Genomic DNA, 27,325 nt, shown 5'->3' with positions numbered 1-27,325 from the left:
GAATTTGAACTGAGAGTACCTGGGCTCGGAACTTAGTACTCTTTCCCTCCACCTGCCTCTGGTATTGCCTTATTGATCCAGGCTAGCAAATGGTGTGAAGAATACCCTGAATACCTCTTGCAATTATGCCCTTCTTATATGACAACCAAAAGAATGTTTTCCCCAGTGTTTCAACAGAAGAAAATGCCTTGGAGGAAACTCAGAAGTGACCACATTGCAAGTGACTGAACTTTCCCTTGTGTAGTACATATTAGTGGGGTTGAGATGAGAAGTGAATGATTTTAGCATGTGTTCTTTCCCTCTGGCTCCAAAATGTCAGTTCCTGCGTGAAGGAGTTTATCCTAGAATCCTCAGCTTTTGTGGCTCTAGGCTAAGGTACTTGAATGTGTAGGGGTTCACAGATACTTTTTAAAAGTATTAAAGTAAGCATGCAGAGACAGCAACAACATGTTAAAATGCTTTTAACTTTTGAAATCAATGTCTATTTTCTTAACAATTACCCAAAGAGTAATGGAAAGAGCTATGGAGAGCACCAAGAGGCCATACCACCTTACAGACGAGGAATTAGAAGGAAAAGTGGTGCAAAACAGGTCATCAAAAATGTATACAATAAGCTGTGTGACCCTGGGCAAGTCACTTAACCCTGATTGCCTCACCAAAAAGAACAAAAAGTGTATACAATACATAAACACACTCTAATGCTTCATCTCAGGGACTCATGAGTACTCTCTTTTTCTATATTGTTGAGGGTTCAGAATTGTGCTATTCAGATACCTTCCATTTGTCAGTATTTTGCCATCACTCTACCCAAATGCTAGAATCACTCTCTGGAGATAGGCACTAGGGTATGGTGCACACTCAATCTTGCTGGCAGGATGCGGGCTACCTCTACACATAGTTTTAATTTAAAAAAAAATTTCACTTTATTTTTACTTCCAAATTTTTTTCTTTCTACCCTTTTATCTTTTGAGAAGGCAAGAAAAACAAATCCCATTACACATATGTATCATTATGAAAAAAAAATCCAGCATTAGCCATGTCCAAAAAGAAAAAAAGAGAAAGAAATACAAGAAAAGAAAAATGGAAAAGAAAATATACTTCCAACTATCCTCTGACTCCATCAGCTCTCCATTTGTAGCTATATGGATAGACAAATGTACAAAAATAATATAATAAAAATGTTTTTTCTAGACAATTTTCTCTCCATCAGCTATATGGATAACAAGTTTCATCACGAGTCTTCTGGAGCTGTGGTGGGTCATGATATTGATCAGAGTTCCTAAGTCTTTCAAAGTTGATTATCTTTACAACATTGTCGCTGCATCTATAGTTTTCCTGGTTCTGCTTACCTCACTTTATATCAGTTCATACAAGTCTTTCTTGGTTTCTCTGAAACCATTCCCTTCATCATTTATTATAACATCATAGTATTCCATCACATTCATATACCTTAACTTATTCAACCATTCCCCAATTGGGAATCCCTTCAATTTCCAGTTCTTTGCTAACACAAAAAGAACTGCTACAAATATTTTCGTATGTATGGATCCTTTTCTTCTTTCTTTGTTCCCTTTGGAGTATAGACCTAATAATGGCATCACTGGCTCAACTTAACAGCTTTTGGAGCATAGTTTCAAATTGTTTTCCAGAATGGTTAGACCACTTCACAGCTCCACCAACACACCCTGCCTTAATTTTCATTGTCCTCATAAAGAGATAAATCAAGGATTCCCCTCAGGATAACCTGAAACTTCCAGTGGGTCGCATGGGCAGAATGAAACATACCATCAAATTGCTTGACTAAATACAAATTAAAATCTCTGCCCTCATTCACAAACTCATTTCAAACTCCATTCTACATTAAAAAAAAAAACAAACAGGGGTCAGTTTTCTAACATACTATGACTCATTTGGATTGAAGGAAAAGAAACTCAGCTCACACTCAAAGGGAACTTACCTAGATGTAGTTAGCTAATGTAAAAACAAAGGATTAAGCAAGAACACTGACACCTCCAGGGTACCTGGGTCTTTTTTGTCCTAATCTGGGATACATCACAGCACACCAGGACCTGGTCAGGGCTAGTAGGACTGCAGACTGTAATAGGCTAGTAGGCCTGAGTGGTTGCCAAATATTGAGACTTACACTGTTTAATATTTAGGAGTAAACATTAATCAATGCCTCTAATCAATACATCGATCTAAGATAAGTAGACCCAAGACTTTTTTGAATACATTACTTAGGAGTAAATTAGATAAGGATGTTTACAGGAGTTGTAAAATTTCTTAGGTGCTCACTTTTGAATCCGGAGTTATTCTAGTTATTTTGGTCTATATATCTTATCCTACACCCCTCTGAGGTACTTGTTATAGTCTGATCATTCAGTCAACTGTCAACAAACATTTATGAAGTCTTTACTACGTGCCAAACACTGTGCTAAATCCCTGGCAAATGCCTAATCCCTTCTCCTCGAGGAGCTTACATTCTGATAGGGTTGCCCCCTCTTAGATCAGGCTCCCACATAGGTAAGGGGACATGTTATACTTATTCTACTAATTACTAGCTTCAAGAGTCAGTTCTAGATGCATCTAATTGTATTATAATCTATACCATAGCTCTCCATCTTTTTCACAATAATAAGATATTTTACCAAATGCTTGGCTAAAGTCTAGGTAAACTGTATCTACAGAATTCCCCTGATCTACCAGTTTAGTATAATAACTCTATCAAAAAAAGGGAATAAGGTTAACCTTGCATGACCTGTTCCTGACAAAGTCATACTAGCTCTTTTTAATCACTGTTCGTTTTTCTATTTGCTAGCTCTTTAATGACATGTTCTAGAATTTTCCCAAGAGTAGAAGCTAACCTCACTTCTAGACATTTGTTCTTCAACTATCCATCATTCAACAGCCTTTCCTCCTCTGAAATTCATTCCATCTGATTATGCCACCCTTTCACAAATCTTATAGCTATCTGTAATCTCTACGATATTCTCCCACTTTTTTCAATGATTTAAGCACATGCTTAGAGTTTTCCTTTCCATCCCTTCTTCTACCAACATTTTTGGAGTCTTTGATATTTATTTTGATGACCCTTCTAATAGAGTAACCCATAATTTCTTTATGTCCTTAACTCTTATGATCTCCATCTCTATTCTTCTTCAGCCACCTACCAGGCTAGTCATATCTAAAGCTTCACCAGCAAAAACAAAACTATTCCATCTCCAAGATAATTGAACTCTGAAATATTTTTCTACTTTTCAGCATCACTATGATGACTTTCTTTTTAACTCATCCCAATTCATCCACAACATCAGTAGTATTCTGATTTCACTTCTCTCTCTAACCAGTCATCATTCAATGGTCAGACATTTTAAGGATACGTTCTTATCCACCCTTGAATCTCTTAACCGCTTGACTTTCTACCTCACTCACTAGTTGACTAACTCCAAATCTTGGATAACTCTTACTACCACCTTCTATTCTATAGCCCCAAGGTCTATAACCTGGATTTTATTTTCTCCTGCCTTCCCTTAACCTTTGCTCTGTCAATTATAACCACCCCTCCCGCCCACACACATATTTAATGTTCTCTCTCCACTGGCTCCTTTCTCACTATATATAAAAGCATTTTGAGGTCTCCTTATTCCAAAAACAAAACATAACACCTTTCCCTTGACTTTCTCTCCCTCTTAATCTACCAAAAATGGGCATGCTAACTGTATTGCCAATATATCAAGTGCTCCTCCACCCTTCTGCCTCTGGAGAACAAAATCTGGCTTTATTTTAATACAGGAATCTATGCATGTAGAAGATATCAACAGAACTGGCCTCCACTCTAATAAAAGGGACAGGACCCCTGCACATTTTATTAAAATGTGATTTTATAAAAATACAAACAATTGAATAGAGAAGTGTGGTGGTCAGAACTTGGATTATCTTTGTTCTAAAACTGACTCCTTATTAACTCTTAGATCAGGTTTAAACATTATAATCTCAGAGTCATGATAATTTGTTTGCATTTTACAGCAGTTCTCAAAGTGTGGTCTAAGGAACCTTGGGGGTCCCCTTCATGCTTTCAGGAGGTCCACAAGATCTTTTCAGGGGGTCCATAAGATCAAAATTATTTTCTCAATAATAATAAGATAGTTTGATTTCTAATATGGTAAATATCAAGAGATACAACCCACTTAAATAAAAGCTCCTTGGGAGATCCTCAGTCATTTTAAGAATATAAAGGGATCCTGACATTAGTCTGAGAACTCCTGGCATAGCACTTTGAGGCTTACAAAATGCTTTCCTTATACTTACCCAATAAGATAGATGCTACAAGTATTACTTTTTTCGCTTTACAGATGATGAGTTTGAGCTTCAAAGAGATAAAAGAATTTGCCCCATTTCACATGGCATGGTTTATATTTCTTTCCATTTTAATAAAATACACATTTGTTTCTCAAAACACTGGGTTGTCCCTATAAACTCCACTCACTTATGATCAAATTTATTTGATTCAAACTGACAAAATATATTCAATTATAATATTAAACTAGAAAAAAGAAAAGAAAAACAGACCTAGAAATTCAAGCTCATCTAATTCGGAGTCCAAAGTTTTCATTGCTCTCTAGTATGAGCTTGATGCCTTTTAAAAATAAAAATTTTGTTTAGTGTCCCCAAAAGACACGAATCAAAGGACTCCTTGCTAGAGTGAATCATCACTAGAAAGCTGTTTTTAGGAACCAAGTAATTTTCATGTCATCTGAAAGTGCATGCTAAGAAAAGTTCATTGTATTAGGATCAGATTTAGCACAGTTGGAAATGAAATGATCTATCAAAACAAGACTCATAATGTGATCATCAAAGGGAGAAAATGTTGTTGTGTAATTGCCTTCCAAGTGTTTTCTTCTTCTGTTCTTTTCGGTGCCATTTGTTACAGATTTTCAATGAGTATATTTTCTTGATCCACTGAAATAGAACTTGGCACTATTCATTACAGGGATGAGGCCCTTCTGCCTTGTTAAAATAGTTGAAAGAAAAGGGTACAATGTTCTAGAGGATGTACGCTGGATAGTAAATCGCCAGATTGTTCATTTGAGCATCAGAAAGGGTCTTAGAGATCAGTCGGATGCTCCCATTTTATAGATGAGGAGACTGAGGTGCATAGAGTGATGTGAGGTGGCCCCCTTGCTGACAGTGAGCCTTACTTGGTGATGCAGCTGAGGCTAGAACCCAGGTCTGCTGATGTTTATTCAACATTCTCTCTACCACATCACACTACCTCTCATGGGAAGTGTGAGCAGCATTCTAGCAGCTAAAAGTATTGCTTATGCTGTTGTTGTTCAGTCATGTCCAGCTCTTTGTGAACCCATTTGAGGTTTTCTTGGCTGGATACTGGAGGTACTGGAGTGGTTTTGCCATTTTCTTCTCCAGCTCATTTTACAGATGAGGAAACTGAGACAAACAGGGGTAAATGACTTGCCCACAGTCACACAGCTAGTGTCTGAGGCCTTATTTGAACTCAGGAAGACTCATCTTCCTGACTTTAGGCCCAGTATGCTATCCATTTTGCCACATGGCTATTCTTGTAGGAAGGGAAATTGTTCATGTGTTCCATCATTTCATTCATGTTCGATTCTTCAGGGACCCCATTTGGGATTTTCTTAGCAAAGATACTGGAGTGATGTGCCATTTCATTTTCCAGCTCATTTTACAGTTGAGGAAACTAAGGTAAACAGAGTTATGTGACTTGCCCAGGGTCACACAGCTAGTAAGTGTCTGGGGTCAGATTGAACTCAGGTCTTCCTGACGCTAGGCCCGGTGCTGTCTCCACTGGGCTACTTCACTGCCTCAGGAAGGGAAATTTGAACCTATATAAATGTTCTGCTTGGAGAAGAGGTAGCAGCAAGCAACAATCTGGTATATTCTCTTCCTAGTCTAGCTGCTGCGATGTTGGTCCTGCAAAAAAAAAAAAACTCATAAGGGAGAGACAATACAGCCTAGCACAGCAGATAGAAAGCGGCCTTGGAATCGACAAGAATTGAGTTCAAGTCTCCCTTCTGACACATACCATCTGTGTGACCCAAAGCAAATCTCTTAACTCGTCAGAATTCCAGGCAATTAACTATAAATTACCATGCAGTGCTGAGTTGCACTGATAGATTACCATTGAAATCACATGTCTGGTTAAAACAAACAAACAAACAAAAACTTTTCCACGATTGAAATTGTTTATTTTGTCATTTGCTATCTTCTTTATCTATTGTTTGGCTATAAATTGTCCCCTAATCATAGTTGTAAATGGTTAATACATATATCTGTGATCTTGACCCCTTCCTTTCCCATCTCCCTGAAAACTTGTTCAGTCCATTATCCCCTTGCAACCTTGAATCTTTAATTGCCTCCTCTCCACATATCCTTTTCCCTCTGATTATGAATAAATTCGCTCAGGCCCCCCTGCCCACATCCTAAAAACAAAAATAAGTGGAAAAAACCTTTCCCTTGAATAGGGGATATGTGTATTTTCTATCTGAAAATGTTTCATGAGGAAAGTGCTTTGTACAGGATTACACAGTATCCTCTTTTATGCACTCTCTGGGTTAAACCAGACTAGCCAATTTGCTGTTTCTCATACCCATCATCCCATCTCTAGCCTCCTTGCCATTCCACAGGGCTAGTATGAACTCATTCCTCACCTCTGCCTCTTAGAATCCCTGACTTCCTTTAGTGCTTATTTTATGAGCCACTCCCTATTTGAGGCCTCTCCTGACCTCTCTATCTCTCTATCTACCATCCCAAAATTACCACATATTTGTATGTCTTTGGATATTTATTTTTATGTGTTTGTGTTGCTTTTCCATTGTGAAGTAAGGTCCTTGAGAATATTTTTGTCTTTGTATCTCCAGCACCTAGAAGAATGCCTGGCACAAAGTAGGTAATTAATGAATGCTTATCGATTGGTTAATACCAATACTCTTCCAGTGATGGGAAGCTATCAGTCATGGAACACTGTAGTCTTTGGAGAATTGAGGTTGAGGATAACCCAAAGGGCAATGGGGATGCACTCTGTGAGCATGAGAAAGCCACAACAAATAACAAAGAAGGTAGAAAGAAAAGCAGGCTAAAGGATGTCATCAACACAATACATAATCAAAAAAGAAGATGTGATAAGGGCAAGTAGTACTTACTCTCAACTGGTGGCTAGCCTGTGTATTCCATTGATCTATACAGCACGTTGGGAGAACCTTAGAAGGGCTGCAGAATGTTGGATAGACCTCATGCAGCCATCTTATGGGAGGAGATCTGCAACAGTCACCCAGAATCAGGCACAGACAGATTGTTGTCTGCACCACTGGAGGGAATGCTCACGTTGATGAGATCACAGATCCATCTGAGAATTTACGAGTTACAAAATGCTTCTCTCTCAACAACCGTATGAAGTAGGCAGTGCATCTATTATTACCCCCCCTTTTACACACTGGAAAACTGAAGATTAGAAAAGTTAGGTGACTTGTTCATAGTCAAACAATGATGTTGACTATGGACAAATAATCACGTTGACTATGGACAAGTCACTTAATTTTTCTGAGCCAGAGACTGTTACTTGGAGTTAGACAAGTCATTTAACTTCTCTGATTTAGGGAATGTGTACTATCCCCTCCCTTGCATGTGCTGTGCCAGGATCTTATGGTTTTGTGCCTTTTTTTTTAATAGCCTTCACTATGCATTCTCAAGCTGATTCTGATTTGTTCATACTAGGTATCTAAGATAAACCACCAATTTTATAGACACAGTAGATTATATGGATATGGACACGCAAAAGGATCTGAGCCCTTGGCCTTCCTAAGATGGTTCAGTAAGGAAGGCACATGACAGACTTGGTCGAGGACCACATCATCATGGCCATACAGGGCAAGGACAGGAAATGAAGGCAAATGCCTCAAAAGACTAATCTTTGGGAAGAAGAATTGAGTCAGAAAAATGATCATCACCTCCTAGGCCCTATCAACATGCTCTATAGTTTTACTCCTGATCCAGTAATAATAGGCCAATTGGAATCTCTTCTCCAGAAAAGTTTTCTTTTTTAGCTAATTCTAAATAATTTTCTTTTTATTGTGAAATTAGCAATCATCAACACAAATATTTCAATATATAAAGAACAAGAAAAATTGCATAAGAAATTAAGAACTTAGTTTTTCAAGATACATATTAAATTTTAACAAGGTAGTAACAAAATTCTTCTGCATATCTTCTTGTTTTCTTTTGCTCACAAAGACTCTATTTTTGTAAGGCTTTCCACTAACTCACACCTCCCTTCCTTTTCCTTTGTAACAAATGTATATAGTCAAGCAAAATAAATCAACACATTGGCCATATCTGAGAATATATTTCTCACTCTTTACCAACTAGTTTTCCCACTTGTCTCAGCTCCTTAGAATTTGGCACCCTGAAGAAACCCTGACAATCTGGCCTGGCCTTTTGGGTTTTACTCCCAAGGATCCCACTGTTGATTTTACTTCCATTCCCAAGAGGAAATTGCATTTGCCCCACATTAGGTTTGCCTAATCATTGGCCTGTGACCTTCTTTCCCTGGGAGGGATTCTACAGAAAAGACCATAGTGTTAGGATGGAACTGGTGTCACAATACTGAGATACACTGGAATTTTTCAATGGGAAGTTTATCAAATACAATAGATAAGCGGTACACAAGGATTGGCTAAGAACTGTATGCTCACTAGGAAACTTTTTCCGAAGGACAATTAGGGAGGAACTGAATCTAGGCAAGTGCCAATTGGGACAAAGGGTACACAAGATAAAGAAGGTAGAACTATTGTATAAATCTTACTAATATGTAGCTCTCCATACCCAAAGGCAAGTGCATATATGTTAATGGAAAATTATAGAGATTCAGAGAGGGAAAGGATTGGGTAATAGAGAAGTGGATGACATAATGGATAGTGTGCTGGACTGGGAGGCAGGAAGTTCTGAGTCTGAATTCTACTTGAGATTTTTGCTAGCTTGTGACTTAACTTCTCTCATTCTCAGTTTCATTATCTGTAAAATGAGGATAATAATGGCACCTATCTTACAAGATTGGTGCAAGGATCAAATGAGATAAAATTTATAAAATGTTTTGCAGACCTTGAAGAGCCATATAAATAAATGGTAGTTATTATTACTGTTATTATTCATCATGATATGGCACTCCCATGAGGTTGGGGGTGGTAGTTAATGAACGTTGCATGTGGAAAGGTGATTGATCAGAGGAGTGAAACTGCCAAAAACAGCAAACAGTGTTTCCTTCTAAGTGGTAGAAGATCAACAAGACCAACTCAAAGGATGAGTTAACGATTTTTACAAACCCATTAGGGCTTGTGCAAAAAGGAGAGGGCAGAATGGAACAACTAAACATAGGCTTCATTGCAGCACGCAAAAAGGTGATGGTAGAATTCATTAGACACATATTCAAAATGTATTAATCACTTCCCATGTACAGATGACTATGTTGGGCACAGAAGAAGATACAAAGTTAGGAAGGTAGTCTCTGCCTTCATGAAACCTACAGTCTAGGAGGGGAGATAAGACAATAACAGATGTTGTTCAGTTGTTCAGTCACGTCTGACTCTTCAGGACTCCTTTCAGGGGTTTTCTTGGCAAAGATACTGGAGTGGTTTGCTATTTCCCTCTCCATCTTATTTTACAGAGAAGAAAACTGAGACAAATAGGGTTAAGTGACTTGCCCAGGGTCACCTAGCTAGTAAGTGAGGCTGGATTTGAACTCATGAAGATGAGTCATCCTTATTCCAAAACCATTGTTCTATCCACTGTGCCACCTAACCGCCAACAACACAGATACCTATGATACTCAACATGTTAAGTTCATGACTAATAACAGCACTTTAAGGTTTGCCGAGTACTTTAAGCAAATTGTCTCATTTTTATCCTTAGAACAATCCTGTAAGGGATGTACTACAGATTTTATTTCTCCCATTTCACAGATGAGCAAACCGAGGAGACTCTAAGATGTAGTGACTTGTCTGTGGTCTGTGGTTACAGGGCTGGTAAGTATCATAGACTGCTTTTGAACCCAAGTCTTCCTAATGTCAAGTACAGCACTCTAAATGCTATACCAAACATCTTCCTATTAGAAAACTTATTGGTACTTTCTCCCAATTATTGAGTCTCTCTCCCTCTTGGAATTACTTTGTATTATTTTGCATTTATTCATATATGTATTATCTTACGGGTATTATATTCTTCAATAAAATTTAAACCTCTTGAAGGCAGGAACCAGTTTATTTTTGTAACCCCAATTCCTAGCACAATATCTTGCACATAGTAGGTATTCAATAAGCATTGAATTCAATTGAATTGAATCAAATTAAATTGGAGATATTACTAAGTGAAATGCTATGTAGAATGGGATGTTTATGCTGTCACCAGGTTAGGAAATATAAACAAAGGACAGTGGCATTCAAAACTTGAAGCAGGGTGAGATTTTGGGAAGAAATTGCCCACAGACAGAGGAAGAGGATATGTTGTTTCTCACGGTGTCCCCGAGGATATACAGGCTTGGGAAGCACACACAGCCACCCCCAGGAAGTGCCAATACAGCAATCCTATAGGGCAAGTGTGGGAACGAGGTTGAGCACCTCCCCTGGGAGACAGGGCTTACAAGCCTAATACACTCCTAAAAAAGACCAGCAGCAGCCATAGTGGTGGGAATGGTAGTTCAGGGTTAAAATAAATAAATAAATAAAAGCCTGTGGATCCCACTGGTTTGGAGAAGAATAGGAAAAAAAAAAAAGCAGGAGAGGAGGACTGGCCAAAGTGCAAGACATTCCACCTCTTGACTCTAGGCGTTTTTTTCTTTTCTTTTTTTCACTTAGTAGTATTTTTTTCCCCAATTACATGGAAAGATAGTTTTCAACATTCATTTTTTTGTAAGATTTTGAGTTCCAAATTTTTCTTCTTCCTTCCCTCCCCTCCCCAAGACAGGAAGCAATCTAATATAGGTTATACATGTACAATCGTGTTAAACATATTTCCACATTAGTCGTACTATAAAAGAAGAATCAGAACAAAAGAGAAAAACCACAAAAACCAAAAAACAACAAAAAAGTGAAAATAGTATGTTTCGATCCACATTCAGACTCTATAGTTCTTTCTCTGGATGTGGAGAGCATTTTCCATCTCGAGTCTTCTGGAATTGTCTTGGATCATTGTATTGCTGAGAACAGCTAAGTCTATCATAGCTGATCATTGCACATTGTGGTTGTTGCTCTGTACAATGTTCTCCTGGTTCTGCTCACTTCACTCAGCATCAGTTTATGTAAGTCCTTCCAGGTTTTTCTGAAATCCCAACTCGCTCTCCCTCTTCATCTCTGCCTCGGGGCTGTCCTGGCTTCCTTCAAGACTCAGCACAAATCCCTCCTGCAAGAGGTCTTTTTCAATCCCCTGAGCTCCCAGTTCCTTCCCCTTCAGATTACCTTCCATTTACACTATATACATTTTGTAAGTATATAGTTATTCTTAAGTTGCCCTTGCCCCATTTGAATGTTAATACCTTAAGGACATGGACTGACACTCTCTCTCTCTCTCTCTCTCTCTCTCTCTCTCTCTCTCTCTCTCTCTCTCTCTCTCTCTCTCTCTCTCTCTCTCTCTCTCTCCAGCATATACCGTAGTGCCTGACACATAGTAAGCACTTACTTGTTAACTGAGTGGTGTGCCATTTGTGGACATGGGGCTGATACCGCCATATTATAAAGTTGGCTGAAACTTTTAAAAAATAGATAAAGGATAATGTATTTTCCTCCACATTGGATTGGGGTTTATGATAACCCAGCTTTGGAGGGGCAGCCTGGTGCTGAATGTGAGGCTGAGGGAACTCCAAATTACCACTAGGAGATTTCCTCAGGCTGCAGACTAACAAAACAGAAACCCACACTTTACTCAGCTAGCAAAATGACCACCCGTCTGGGTGGGAGAAAGAAAAATGAAAGGAAAGGCATTATTATTTCTACATGTTTCAGGACTTTTATTTTTCTACATTACTCTGTGAGAAGAAAGGATTGTTGGCAGAGAGCCAAATCCTTCAGCTGCATCCCGTTCCATAGTCTGTGTGTGGATATGACCTATGTATGTTTCTACAGAGTAGTGGAACTTCTTAGTTTGGTTTTTTTTTTTTATCCCAGGACTACTCTGGTGGGAAAGGCCCTTAAGGACCATCTATCCCACCTGTTCTTACTTGTCTCTGGGGAAAAAACAAACAAAGGAAAGCCTCATCACTTTGACCATATTTACTCAAAGAATTTCCTTCTTTCCCCTGCACATATTTTTTAATAGCTAAAATGAGGTGAGAAGGAGGAGGGGAAGAATGATGCTGGGTGATCATTCCAGCAGTACTGAACACTGGCCCTGCTGGCTGAAGCCCAGAGAAAAGTTTTTTTAAAACTAATTTGGCCACAGAACATTTGGGGGCTTGAAATGAAACCAGCTAAACCCATAAATATTGCTTTGAGGAGAAGAGAAGTTATAGAATAACCCTGAGATAAAGGGGGCTAGGGAATATCTTGGAGCAAAATAGAGAAACATTAAGCCTATTTATGTAACAGAAAATTGCCACATCTGATAAGTACTTCTGACAACTACATAATATCATCTTGAATATTTTAGCAGAAAAAAATTGCTATGATCAAAACTTTCTCATGGAATCTCTATTCATATCTTTCAATGAAATTCAGTTTGGGAACTTTGAGTTAATAAACATTTATTAAATGTTACTACTGCATGTTAACTGCTCTGAGAACTGGGTCTACAAAGACAAAAATTAAACAGTCCCTGCCCTCATGAAGTTTACATTCTACTATGGGATACAGCATTTTCACAGATCAGTAAATACAAAGTATTAACAAAGTAATGCAGAATAATTTCAAGTGGGAGGGAGCATTAACAACCAACTGGTAAGACCCAGAAAAGTCTCATATTGAAGATGTCATATAAACTGGGCCTTAGAGAAAGCTAGGGATTCTGTAAGGCAGGTGAGAAAGAATCATAGTCTAGACATTGGAGGGGAGGGAAAAGGGCATGATTTGGGCAGTGGAGGAGATGTTGAGTTTGAGGTGCCTGCTGGGCATACAGTTAGAGATGTCCAAATGGCAATAAATTAGGTGGTACCAGACTGAAGATTAAGACTGGATAAAGGATAAAAGATTGGGTAAAGGCAGAGAAATTGGTGTGCTGGAGGCAGTTCTAACTGGCTTCAGAGAGTCCATTGTTATATTTTCAGGGAGAGCATTTACAGCTCAGAAATAAGCAATTGCTATACATCAGGGCTTGCTTTTTATTGTTTTGTTGATTGTTTAGACTTAAGAACATGTTGATAATGAAGATCAAACTTGATATTGTATATACATACTTTTTTTTTCTCCTGGAGAGTCCTGTTGTTACACTTTTATTAACACACCCCTATCTAAACGGAACATGTAGAAGGCCACCTGGACAATAATGGAGAATACATGAAGAAGAATATAACATTACACTGGAAAGGTAAGTGGGAACCAGACTAGAATGCTTTAAATGCCAGACTAAGTACATTTTATTTTATTCCCAAAGCAACAGGAAACCAATGAAGATTTTTGAGTTGGGGAGTGAAATGGTCAGATCTCTGTTTTAGGAGCATCAGTTTGCTGCGTAGAGGATGAATAGGAAAGGTGACAAAACAGAAGAAGGGGCACCTGTTGGGAAGCAAGAGATGAAGAAAGCCTGAACTGAAGTGGTAGTTATGTGAATGAAGAGAAGGCAATAGATGAAGACCTGGTAATTGATTATATTGGGGAGTGAGCAAGAGAATGAGTCAAGGATCACTCTAAGATTGTGAATTTGGGCAACTGAGAGTTTAGTGGTAACAAACTGAAATAGAGAAGTTTTGAAGTGTAGTAGGTTCGAGAGGAGGGGAATTGCTTTGGGGGGGGGGGAAGCCAGATGTTGAGTTTGACGGGCCTGCAGGGCATATAGTTAGAGATGTCCAAATGGCAATAAATTAGGTAATAACAAAATGGAGATTAAGACTGGATATAAAGATTGAATTGAACTGAGCTGAATTGATATATGGATTGAATTGAACTAAACTGTTGAATTTTCAACAAAATTTAATTGAGCATGGTTGGTACCTCCTCTGATGGTATTTAAACTTACTCTCGTTAAACCTTTTTTAGATCCAGGACTGCTCCTGCTGACAACCTTCCAGAAAAGAAAAAAAAAAAGAAAGAAAAGAAAAGAAAAAAATGACATTTCCTCCAAAACATTGGAAGGTGGAGTTTATTATAAAGGGAAGGAAATACAAGAGTTAATATGATCATAAGAAGAAGAATGCCTTTTATAGAAAAAAAAAATGGCTAACCACTATGAGTTATTAGTAAAAAGAGAGAAGTTAAATGATTTGTTCAAAGCCACTTAGCTAATTAGTGACAGGATCCTTTTTAAATGGAGATTTCTTGCCATATAAAGGGATCAAAAGATTTAGAAATGGAAGATATCTTAAAGATCATCTAGTCCAAACCACTTATTTTACAGAAGAGGAAACTGAGGCCCCGATTGCTGAACAATATGCTGTAGGTCACTCAGCTAGTTAGTGATGGTTGGATCTAGCCTAACATAGGATTTAAGACTGGTAGGGACCTTAAACAACATTTAGCCCTGGCCTCTCATTTTTACACAATGAGGAAAGTGATGCTTAGAGAGGTAAATTGTTTGCCCAAGGACACATTACGAGGAGTATCAGGGATAGCATTTTAAACCTTGGTTTAAAATCTAGCACTGAAGCCAGTGCTTTTTCTCCTGATAGGGCTTTTGATCGCTAAAACATGTCATTTTTAAGGAGCGAAGTAAAGGTGGCCTTTATCTGCAAGCAATACTCAATAACTCAATGAAGCCGGTGCTCTCTAGTACAAACAGGATATGGGTTAATCTGTAGAAAGCATTATTGTCTGGTAACAAAGGGGAATTGGAGATTTTAGCCACGCAGAACTGTTTCTTGTTTTAAGAACCTGTTCTCATTTAAGCTACACAATATGGAACAAAATCCACTCCAACATATTTGATTTCAAAGAAATTGTAGAACCCACTCTTTGCTAATACAAACACAAAAGAGGGTACAAGTTGTCTTTTTGTGTAAAAGGGATGGAAATAATTAGGTGAAGAGCATTGTTTGAAAGAAATTTCTATTCACCCCACTAGAGGGGGCTACAGCTCTGAGAGTGGAGAGAAACACCGCTTTTCTCACTGGCCTATACTGCCATGAAGATTTTCCTGTCACATTTGCTTTTTCTTTAAATCTATTTTTTCTTTTTAAAAGAGGTATTAAATGGAACTGGGGCTAATAGAGGTCTGAATGATGGAAGGGAGATTTAGGGTTCCATCTTGGTCGGCTTCATTTTCCAATTCTCTTTATTCTGTCATAAATTTCACCAGGGACATAAAATTAGAGATGTCTGGGTCATAAAATACCCCTTAGAACAGAGGGTCAAGATGGCTCAGAAGATAGGTAATGGGATAGGTAATGGACTAGAGAGCCTTTCACCTCTTAGTCACTGCTCTGAATTTGGCCCTGGTTTGTAGTGATCAAAAGCCCTTCTGAGGATGAAGGATATTTTTCACTGATGGGATATTGGAGGTGGGGATCAGTTTAGAGGTGAAGGGCCATGGAGACTAGTCTTGACTCTGCAGAGATGAAGAATGAGGCCAACAGTGTGGTGGAAACAGCCTCAGCTAGGGAGTCAGAGGAATTGGGTTTAAATCCTGGTTCTGCTACTTAACATCTGTGTGACCCTGAGAGACTCACTTCATCCATTTTGGCCTCTGCTTTCCCATCTATAAAATGACAGGATTGGATAACATAATCTCTAAGTTTAGGCAGTTAGATAATCTGATAGCTAAGTGCAGGTCAGGAAGACCTGAGGTCAAACCTGGACTTGGATACTTTCTAGCTGTGTGACCCTGGGCAAGTCACTTAACCTCAGTTTCCTCATCTGTAAAATGGGAAGAATAATAGAATCCCTTTTGGGGTTGTTGTGAGGATCAAATGAGTTAAGATTTGTAAAGCATTTTGCAAACCTTAAAGTATTACACAAATACCAGTTTTTATTATTATCCTAACCAGTACAAGTTGCCTTAGTTTTAAGAAAACTTAAAATATGGATGTAACAAAGGCAGTCCAGCCACAATGTCAGTACTTTTATATTCTCACACTGTTTCATCTGTTTTTTGACCCCCTAGGCTCACAGACTACAAAGATGGCCATAAGATGCACAGACTTCGCTGCATGGTTATTGAATCAATCAATCAACATGTATTAGTTACTGCCTATTATATGCTAGGTATTATACTAGATGCTAGAGATACAAAGATAAACTGAAGGTAAAATCTAAGGCCATGTGTCATAGGTAAGCTAACTTGCCTCAGTTACCATTGTGTGTCTGCCCCAAGCCGAAAGGATGGGTAAGAAGGCAAGAGTATATTCCTTCTACCATTGCTTAAAATGCTCATCTATTGATACAAATAATAAACATCACTAAAACAGTCTTCTCTCTATGAAAGGATCCAAGCTGAGTTTCTCCAAAGAACGAGTCCCTTTTGTACCTTTAAGATGTAAATCAATTTGCAAATTTTTAATATAGGTAATTGATCTAGAACGTATGTATTGTTTAAAGTGAAAAAAATGAGCATCTTTGCTAGGAAAAAAGTCATGTTCATGTTTGCATTGGGTTCAATTTCATATATAATATACTGGCATCATCAAAGAAATACATGATAGAAAAATAATATGGACTGGTCACATGGCAAGCACCCTAAATAAACTATGGATGGCCAGTGTGATTCAGTGCTATTCTCACAATGTCAGGGGAAATAAGGAAAGGCCCTCAGCATATTGGGTGGTCCCTAGATGGCAAATTTATAAGAAGGCACAGACAAGAGCTACAGAAAGAGAAGGTAGGGATGAGTTGTGATCTAAATCAGTGGATTTGACCATATTTATGATGTCACAGATATATTTGAGTATTTTTGAGAATATTTGCCAGTTCATACAACATAGCATACAATAAACATACACACACACATACACACATATATATATACATATGCATACGTATATAGATACAATACATCATACAACATATGCTTGGAGTCAGGAATGTCTATGTTCAAATGATGCTGCCTCTGATACTAACTACCTATGTGACATGGACAAGTCATATCAGCCCTTCTATATGCCTCAGTCAGTTCCCTAGGACTTATCTGATAGGTCATAGATGGAGTGTGGAGAAAGATTCCATACCAGTAATTTTCAACGTTAGTGAAATCGCACATTCTTCACATATTTACATATGTATTAAGCTCAGGAAAATCATTAGAAAGGAAATAACAGCAATAAACTCTAAATAAATTTCTTTGATTGACAAACAACCCTGACATATATGATGGCTCCATGAAGACCATACTAGAAACAAGAATATACCAAGAGTGATTATTTTTCTTTTTTTTTTTCATCAAAATTCAACATGTCAACTTCATCTCAAAAATTACAACATAGACTATGTATCTGAGCTGAGGATGTATGTCATAAATCTTGGGGGGAAAAAAACAAGACTTGGAATCATAAAACATAGCTGAAAAGGAATTTTAGACATCATTTTTTTCCAACTTCCTCATTTTACAGATGAAGAAACTAGAGACTTACAGAGGAGAGGTGACCCGCCCAAGGTCATACAGCTACATAGGCCTGGATCCAGAGATATAGTTAAGGCATGACATGATTTAGTGAAAAAAAGCAAGTCCTAATTGCATCATTTTCCAGCCGTATGACCATGGGCAAATCATTTCTCTAAACCTAAGTATCCTCACCTATAAAATGATGGTAATAAAGCTTCTCCTACCTACCTCACAGTTGTTAGAATCAAATGTGATAATTTATGTGAAAGAACTTTGTAAACCCTAAAGCACTATGCATGTGAAAGATACTGTTTTTATTAGTAGATGACTTTAAGTAGCCTTTAAGATTTGTAAAGACCTATACTTGACCTGTGTAGTTTGTCATTTTTAATCAATTACTTGGATTAGGATATAGATGGCATATTTATCAAAGCAAATAGTACAAATCAAGGATGGTCCAAAACACTGGGCCAGATTAAATAAGCTGAAATTTAATAAATATAACTATAAAGTCTTATACTCAGGTTTAAAAAGTCAATTCCAGTTTTTCTGATAAAGGCCTCATTTCTCAAATATATAGAGAACTGAGTCAAATTTATAAGAACATGAGTCATTCCCCAATTGATAAATAGTCAAAGGAAATGATAAGGCCGTTTTCAGAAAAAGAAATCAAAGCGATCAATAGTCATATAAAAAATGCTCTAAATCACTATTGATTAGAGAAGTGCAAATTGAAACAACTCTGATATACTATCTCACACCAATCAGACTGGCTAATATGACAGAAAAGAAAATGACAAATTTTGGAGGGGATATGGAAAAATTGGAACACCAATGCACTGTTGGTGGAGTTGTGAACTGATTCAACCATTCTGGAGTACAATTTAGAATGATACACAAAGGGCTATAAAACTGCATATACCCCTTGGCCTAGCAACACCACTACTAAGTCTATATCCCAAAAAAGATTTTTTTAAAAAGAAAAGAACCTATATGTATGAAAATATCTATACCAGTTCTTTTCGTGATGGTAAAGAATTGGCAATTGAGGGAATGCCCATTGACTGGGGAATGGTTAAACAATCTGTGCTATATGATTGTGATGGAATACTCTTGTGTTCTAAGAAATGATGAGCAGTCTGCTCTCAGAAAAGCCTGGAAAGACTTACATGAACTGATACAAAGTAAAGTGAGAAGAACCAGGAGAACATTGTACACAGTAACAGCAATGTTGTACAATAAGCAACTGTGAAAGACCTAGCTATTCTCAGCAAAACAATGAGCCAAGGCAGTTCTAAAGGACCTATAATGAAAAGCCACCTCCAGAGAATGACCTGATGGAGTCTGAATGCAGATCAATGCATTTTTTTTAAACTTTCTTTTTTTTTCCATGGGTTTTTTCCTGTGTTTCCTTTTGCTACTTGGATAATATGAAAATATGTTTTGTGTGACTGCACATGTATGTAATCTATATTAAATTGCTTGCCTTTTCAAGGAAAGGGTCAAGGAAGGAGGAAGGGAATTTGGAACTCAAAATATTTTTAAAATGTTAAAAAATGTTATTACATGTAATTGGAAAATATATAAACATTTTCTTTTAAAAAATTTATGTATTTTTTATAATTAATGAATTTATTTTTAGTTTTCAACATTCACTTCCATAAGATTTTGAGTTTTAAATTTTCTGTCCCTCTCTCTCCTCCCTCATCACCAAGATGGTGTGCAATCTGATATAGGCTGTACTTATACATTCATATTAAACATATTTTCACATAAAACATTTTCACTTAAAAAAAAATCAATTCCACAAGTCCAAGAAAGGGGAGGCATGGTGAAACAGCAATTTGTCTGAAAAAAAAAAACCTAGGGTTTTTAGTAGACTGCACATTCAATGGGAATCAACAATGTGATATGGGAGCCAAGAGGGTTCATGCTTTTTTCTTAGGGTGCATCATGACAAGCATAGTGCCCTCCAGGACTGCCCTTGTCAGCCAACATCTTGGTTATTGTGTTCAGTCCCAAGTGCCATATTTTAATAAGAATATCGATAAGGTAGAGAGTGTCCAAAGGAGTACAACTAGGAAATTAAAGACTACAAGTTCCTTTTGGATTCATGCCAAATGGTTTGAAGATATTGGAGTAGGGAGACAGTTGAGACAGCACAGCAGAAATCACTATTTTGAGTGTCAGATGATGTGCAAAGGTGGTGATCTGAGAGACACTTTGATCTGCAGATTTCCTTTGAGCAGGACTACATTTGCTGCTGAACAGTTTCCTGGAAGTCTGATAGGTGGACAAACAATGAGATCCAGGACCAGTCCAAGTGGGTCATGAACTGAGCTTGACATTATTTTGCAACTTCTCTGTAGGCTTCGTGGAGATTGTGTAGCCATCTCTTTTCTTCTTGTCCTGTTGTTAAGACTGGAAGCCATTTCAGGCAGGAAAGAACACCTCATTTAATTTAATCCACCAAGTATTTTCTGAGTCTTTTTACAATTCAGGCATTGTGTTAGGTGCTAGTGATACAGAGGCAAAACTGAGAAGAGTCCCTGACCTCAAGGAGGAGCTTCTAATAGGGACATAGAACATCTATATAGATAAGTAACTATCCTTTGAGGATGGAGAGAATGCTCACAACTGAGGCTCAGGAAAGGTTTCATTTAGGAGGCAGCACCTCAGCTAAGCCTTGAATACAGCTCAGGTGTTCTAAAAGACAATGATGAGGAAAGAGTGTATTTTGGGCATATGGCTCAGCCTATGCCAAGGCATAAGGATGGGAGATAGAAGGCCAAGTTTGGGGAATAGCAATTGGCCAGTCTGTATGCAGAATATGGCAAGGAGAATAATGTGAAATAAGCCAGGAAAGGTGGACTAGAACAAGACTGTGAAAGGATTTCATGAAAAATCGAGGAACTTGTATGTTCTCTAAGAGGTGATAGAGAGGCAACGAAGATTCTCAAGCCAATGAGTGACATGGTCAGATGTGCTTCTGGTAGATGTGCTATGAGGAGGGTGGATTGGAGAGGAGAGAGACTGGAAGCTGGGAGTACAATGAGAAGTAGTCCAGGTGAGAGGTGGTGACAGCTTGAATTCAGGTAGAGGTTGTGTAAGTGGCAAGATGATCATTAGTTTGGATATGGAAGTTGTAGCAATATGATTTGGCAAAGATTCTATAGGAAAAGAGCCAGGTGCAGTAGGGTGCTTGACTTTGAAACTCATAGTTTTGGTGGTCTGCACTAAATTAATATGCCCTATAGTGTCTTTCATCATGTCTTCATTCTTAGCACTACTACCACCACCATCCTTTCATTATGGATTTTGTTCAACAAGAGCTATAGAAATATGAGCTATTGTTAATATTACTACACAGGTTTCTTCCTGAAAAGGAGTTTACAATGAGGGGTGACCAAGAAGCAGCAGAAAATTCCCTTGTTTTTGGTCTGCCTCTTCATCTCTGTCTCTGTGTGTCTGTCTTTCTCTCAATATGTTGGGAATAGATAGATTTTTATGTCATTTTTGGAAATGCCATCTTGCTTAAGTGGATGATGGTAGCTTATAGACAGTTATGTGAAAACCAGAAACAAATCATTCTTCTGTTTCCCCTTACTAGAAGCTGACTTCATGATGGGGGCAGGGACATAAGACAGCCTTTGAAGAAACAAGGGAGGTAGCTTGGCATCAATAGAGTATGAGGTCATTATAGTACTAAGCAGATGGCATCGGAAAAGGACCTGTGCAGGGTGCTGGAAGTGGAGTAATTAGATTGATGTGTTAAACAATAGAGAAATGATGGGGAAAGGTGGGGGTTGGGGGGAGAAGGGAATGGAGGAAGAGAAAGAGAAGAAAAGAGGGAGGAAGGGAACAAGGGAGGGAAAGAGAGCTAGCTCCCTTCTGATGGCACAGGTGGGGAGAAAGAAAGTGAAACAGTGAGACAGAAAGAAACAAAGAAAAAGACAGAGAAACAGACAGAAGACCAAGAGACACAGACAGAGACCTGGTTTCTTTCTGATAACACAGCCTCCGTGGCCCTCCTTTCCAGTGCTACCTGCACTTTCATTTATTCCCCCTGACTCACTGACTGCAGTGGAAGAGTTGAATATTTCTTGCTCCCTACTGTCACTTCCAGGTTCTCTCTCTACCACAATCATTAAGTAACCTGTCCTTTGAGATTCAATCAATCTGTATCTACAACCCAAACAAAATTCTGGTAGCTGTTGTCTGACAGCTTCCAGGACATTCTCCTTCTTTCTTCAATGAGTTCAGTGTCTGACTCAGTCTTTTTCTCCTCCCCAACTCCTGCTCTCCCATTAGAGGACTTCAACACACATATTGATACTCCCTCAAGTGCTCTAACCTCATAGTTCCTAACATTTCATTTAACCTCTTCCTCCACTTCATCTCAACTACACATAAAGATAGTCATATCCTTGATCTCACCATCACCCATAGATGCACCACTTCCATGTTCATGAACTTTAAAATTCCCTTATTTGATCATAATCTGTTACCATTCCACCTCTCCATCTGTCTTGCAGTCCCAAGCCCTGTTCTTTAGTCTCATTGTGACTGCTAATCGTTTCACCCGTCAGTTATTTCCCAGGCCATATTCCTGCACTAACTATATTCTCTTCCATTTTGACCCCCTGGTAAACCAGTTCAACTCTACACTGTACTCTTCTCTTAAGTCATTTACTCCCTTATCCCATTGCTGCTCATATCCTGCTAAACTTTAACTTTGGTTTAATCTCATCATCCACTGCCTTTGCCCCCATTCACCTAAATGAATCTAGAAAAGATTGTGAAACTGGGCCGACTAGGTCCATTACAAATTTATGTTACTTCTGAGTCCTCACTGCAATAAGGCAATCCTGTTACATGTTCCTAGTTAACTCAGTATCCCACTCATCAGAATAGTTTTTTCCAAACTTGTTAATTCTTCCTTAAGTTTTTCATGGTTCCCCCTCTCCTTGCCTCATATGTCACTGAAAAAATTAGACAATTCATTAAGAGCTTCCTCTTCCCCCTCCTCCTCATCTCACATCTCCCCGATGCTTTCTGCCACTATCTTCTCCTTCATTCATTTCTCAGATGAAGAGATGATCCTTCTATTTGCTACAGTAAACCTCTCTACATGCATAAGCAATCTCGTTCCATCTTGTCTTCCTTAGTGTATTGCCCCTCTTATTATCTCCACTCTCTCACTTATCTTCACTTTCTCCCTAATGGTTGCTTCCTTACTGCCTACACACATGTCCTTATGTCCTCCATTCTCAAGAAAACCTCAACCTATCCATCCTTTCTTTTGTGACTATTCCTTGAGAAGGACATCTACAATAAATACTTCCGTTTTTTTTCCTCTCACTCTCTTCTTAACTCTCAATAGCCTGGCTTCGTTATTTGACCAAAATGGCTCAATCCAAAATTATCAATGATCTTTTAATTGATGAATCCAATGGGGTTTTTTTTTTCAATCTTCATCCTTCTTGACATCTCTGAAAACTGAAACTTTATGATCCTCTTCTCCTTGATCCTCTTTTCTTTCTAGGTTTCTGTGACACTTCTCTTTTCTGATTTCCCTTCTACCTGTCTGACCACTCCTCAGTCTCCTGTGCTGGATTCATCCAAGTCATGCCTCCTGATCATGTGTGCTCTCCAGGGATCTATTCTGGGCTCTCTTCTCTTCTTCTATATTATTTGATTTGTTAATTTAATCAGTTCCCCTGGATTCAATTAGCGTCTCTATGCTAATGATTCTTTGATCTTATCCAGCCTTAATCTCTCTCCTAACGTCCAACTGGCTGTTGGTCATCTCAAACCAGATGTCCCATAGACATCTTAAACTTAGCATGTCTAAAACTGAACTCATTACCTTTCCCCCAGTGTTTTCCCTCTTCCTAGCTTTCCTATTAATATTGAGGGTGCCACCATCGTCCCAGTTAGCCAGGCTTTCAGCCTAGGTGTTAGCCCGACTCCTCTCTTTCACCCCCCCCATATCCAATCCATTGCCAAGTCCTATATACCTTACCTTTGTGATATGCCCACTTCTCTCCTCTGACACAGACAGCATTCTGCTGTCGGACCTTAGATTGGATACAAGGAGGGAAGAAAAGCTCAGAATCAAGGTTGACTCCAAGGCTTTGAACCTGATTGAAAAGATCTTCAGCAAAAATAGGGAATATAGGAAGAGGGGTGGGTTTGGAGGGAAAGATAATGAGCTCTGTTTTGGATATGTTGGGTTTGCTATGTCCTGTGGGATATCAAGCTGGAGATGTCAAAATAGCAGTTGGCAAGAGAAGGAAGGGTTGCATGCGTGCAGTAGTTTTGAGAATCATCTGCATAGAAATGCTAACTGAATCCACGAGTCCTAATGAGATCATCGAGAAAGAGAGAATGCCATGAAAGAAGAGAAGGAGGACCAAGAGAAGAAGTCAGAGGGCACACCCAGGCAGAAGAGGTGGGACATGAATGATGGTCCTGCAAAGAAAACTGAAAAGGTGTAGTCAGAAAAGTTGGGGAATCGGAGAGAACAGGGATGAGATCACATTCAGGAGAAAAGAGAGGTCAACAGTACCACATGCTGCAGAGAAGACAAGAAGGACACAGACTCAGAAAAGACTGGAGGATCTCTTCATGAAGAGATCATTGATAACCTTGGCTAGAGCAATTTTAGTCAGGAAATGGAATCAGAAGACAGAGTGCAAGGTACTGAGAAATGAGTGGGAGGTAAGGAAATGGGAGCAAGTGTGCTAACATTTTCTAGGAATTTGGCTGTGAAAGAGAGGAGACATATCATTAGGTTGGGGGGATGCAGGAGCAAGTGAAAGCTTTTTTGTTGCTGCTGTTTTAATGAAGGGGGAGATCTGGGTGTACCTCTAAGGTCATAAATCCTCACTACCACATCTTTTAGCCAATCACTGATAGGGAACGTTGGTCTTATATAACTTACTTCACCCTTGTGATACTGTTTCACCTAATATCTTGTTTCCAAAGAAGAGATAAATGACTGTGAGGTAGAGTTATGTCTGCATTGTCAATGTGTCTGACTAAGTCAGAGTACAGTGGAAATAATCACATCTCTACTTTTGGACACTTTCTATTAATATAGCCTCGAATTGCATAAACTTTTTGACTATCATAATACTCTGATGACTCATATGGATTTAGTCCACTAAAATCCTTAGGTCTTTAAAAAATAGTAGAAACTGCTTTGCGGCCTCTTCTCCTTATCCTGGCCTTGTGCAGTTGATACTTTCAACGCAAGAAGCATAGAAGACTAATTAGAAGGCTATTTCAATAATCAATAATCCAGGTGACAGATCATAAGCCCCTGAACTAGGGTGATGGTTGTGTGAGTAGGGGAGAAAGTAACTGATGACCTACATACCATAGAGTTAGAATTGACAAACCCCAGCAATTGACTAGATATGGGTTGTGAAGGACAGTGAAGAGCATTTATTTACTCTGGGACTGTGAACCTGGTTGGCTGGGTTTTCTTTGCATTTATCAATATTGGTGTGAGGTTTTCCACTAGCCAAAATAAAGCACAGAAACGATGTGTGCACATTGAGGAAAGAACAGAGACCAGGTGGACAAGGAGCATTGACCTTGCTTCTTTAGCTTACTTTGTTTTTTCTGGTTCAAATTAATTTACATGCTAAGCCAGAGAAGAACTTGGGAATATCTAATTATGAATGGGATAGTTATCTGGAAACAGAGAGCTTCAGTCTCCCTCTAGAGATTCTTAACCAGGGGTATGTGAATTCTTTTTGGGAGGGGAGGTGTTTTGTTTTGTTTTACTATTTCTATAGCTGCATTTCAATATCGTTGATTTCCTTTGTAATTTTAAGGGTTTTATGTATTTGAAAACATCATTCTGGGAAGGGGTCCATGGGCTTCCCAGACTGCTAAAGACTGTATGACCCAAATAGAACTCTGTTTTAGACACAGGGGTTGAAAAGAAGAGACCTGCCTGACTCATCAGTGAGAACATTCATAGCTATTACACTCTGCCGGTTTGACACATTTGCACTAAATAGAACAAAGATGGCCAACAGTTGACCCTGAAGAGACTAAGCTTATAAAATGGAATTAGGAGCAAAGACCCAGGAGCTCTTGTGAGACTGACACCAGCAGATACCTGCAATGCCCAACTGGGACTAGCTAACTACATGCCTAGCAGCCACCAAGTAGTGACCACGAGACCAAGAGGAGACAGTGGAGCAAGGCTTCCAGGGGAGCTGCCACATAGGAATACTGTCCTCAGTTCTGGTCACCACCTTTTAGGAAGAATATTAGCAAGCAACCGGAGGAAGGCAAATAGGACAATGAAAAGTTCGTGCCATATAAAGATCACCAGAAGGAACTGGAGATGCTTAGCCTTTAGAAAAGAAGACTGGAGGGGGGCATATAACAGCTATCTGCAGTTGTTCAAGGGGCTGTCACGTAAAAGAGGGATTAGCCATTTTCTGTGTGGCTGGAGAGAGCAGAACTGTGAATAATGACTGAAAGTTGCAAATAGGCCAAAGTAGGTTTGACGTGAGGAAAAACTTTCCAACAGAGCTATGTGAAAGTAGAATGGGGCACCCTGGGATCCTCATGGTAAACCTCCAAGCAAAAGCTGGATGACCATTCGTTGGCTGTATTGTAGAGGGAATTCTTATTTAAGTATGGGTTAGATTAGATTAAAACTAAAAATCAAATATCATTTACCTTAGCTATTGGCTGTAATTTTTGTGTTCGATGTGTTGAGATTTTGTTGATTTTTCTCTTTAGGGGATCTTAGTTTAGGCATTCCACTTATCATCTCTCTTAGAGCCCTATACCGTGTTTTCTGGTAGCTCGGTAGTGCAGTGAATAGAATGCCAAGCCTAGAGTCAGGAAGACTCATCTTTCTGTGTTCAAATTTGGCCTCAGACATTTCCTAGCCGTGTGACCCTGGGCAAGTCACTTAACCCCTGTTTGCCTCAGTTTTCTCATCTGTAAAATGAACTAGAGAATGAAATGGCAAAGCACCCCATCTCTCTTCTAAGAAAACTCCAAATGGCATCACAATGAGTGAGAAGTTATTGAAAAACAACTGAGCAGCACAACAAAACGCTAGATTGTCTCTGAAGTGCCATCTAACTCTTGGAGTCTGTGATTCTATGAAGGCACAAAGCACTGGGGTTACAAAGGCACAAAAAAAAATCCCTGTCCTCAAGGAATTTGCCTTATACTTGGATGACACCCCAGATTATACACAGTAAGACATTGTACTTCCTAATTCTTAAAAATATACACAGAGAGATTCTCCACAACTTCTCACAGATCATCAAGAGCTCTTAATTCACAAAGTAAATGCCTTGGCCGCATTCAAGCTTTGTTTGTGGTGGGTAGTACATTTGCCAGCATGTAATCTTGAGCATCTGCCCCCATGATTTGGAAGAATCAGTGACCACTTGTGACAATATGCTGCTTTGGGAGTGATGTTTCCTTTAAAGAATTCTGGGCACAAGAAGATGGTACATTTCATACAAAACAGAAAATAAATAAAAGATCTTGAGGAACTACTCTTCCAGACGACTCATCCAGAAACCCAGAGAGGTCACACTCAAGCACCAAACAGATGCACTGAATACTCACTACC

General features: G+C 38.8%; 3 long non-coding RNA genes across 3 annotated transcripts in view; 2 read left to right on the top strand and 1 right to left on the bottom strand.

Annotated features, from left to right (window-relative positions):
* LOC110211506 (uncharacterized) overlaps positions 1–13,941 on the top strand; it is a 28,280-nt gene extending 14,339 nt beyond the window's left edge. Inside the window, exons 2-3 of the long non-coding RNA XR_002325426.2 lie at positions 9,990–10,052; positions 13,427–13,941. This is a non-coding gene — a long non-coding RNA (uncharacterized LOC110211506). The remainder of the gene's footprint in view (positions 1–9,989; positions 10,053–13,426) is intronic.
* Positions 4,269–27,325, bottom strand: part of LOC144456329 (uncharacterized) — a 37,257-nt gene continuing 14,200 nt past the window's right edge. The window contains exon 3 of the long non-coding RNA XR_013485402.1: positions 4,269–5,949. This is a non-coding gene — a long non-coding RNA (uncharacterized LOC144456329). The remainder of the gene's footprint in view (positions 5,950–27,325) is intronic.
* On the top strand, positions 13,968–16,581 carry LOC144456330 (uncharacterized). The gene is made up of 2 exons (XR_013485403.1): positions 13,968–14,303; positions 16,267–16,581. It is a non-coding gene; the product is annotated as an uncharacterized LOC144456330 (long non-coding RNA).

The sequence above is a fragment of the Phascolarctos cinereus genome, unplaced genomic scaffold (assembly GCF_003287225.1).
Source record: "Phascolarctos cinereus isolate Bilbo 61053 unplaced genomic scaffold, phaCin_HiC Scaffold_3;HRSCAF=262, whole genome shotgun sequence".
Lineage (NCBI taxonomy): Eukaryota > Metazoa > Chordata > Mammalia > Diprotodontia > Phascolarctidae > Phascolarctos > Phascolarctos cinereus.
The sequence above is the reverse complement of the archived record's forward strand: the minus strand, read 5'-3'. Positions and strand labels throughout refer to the sequence as shown.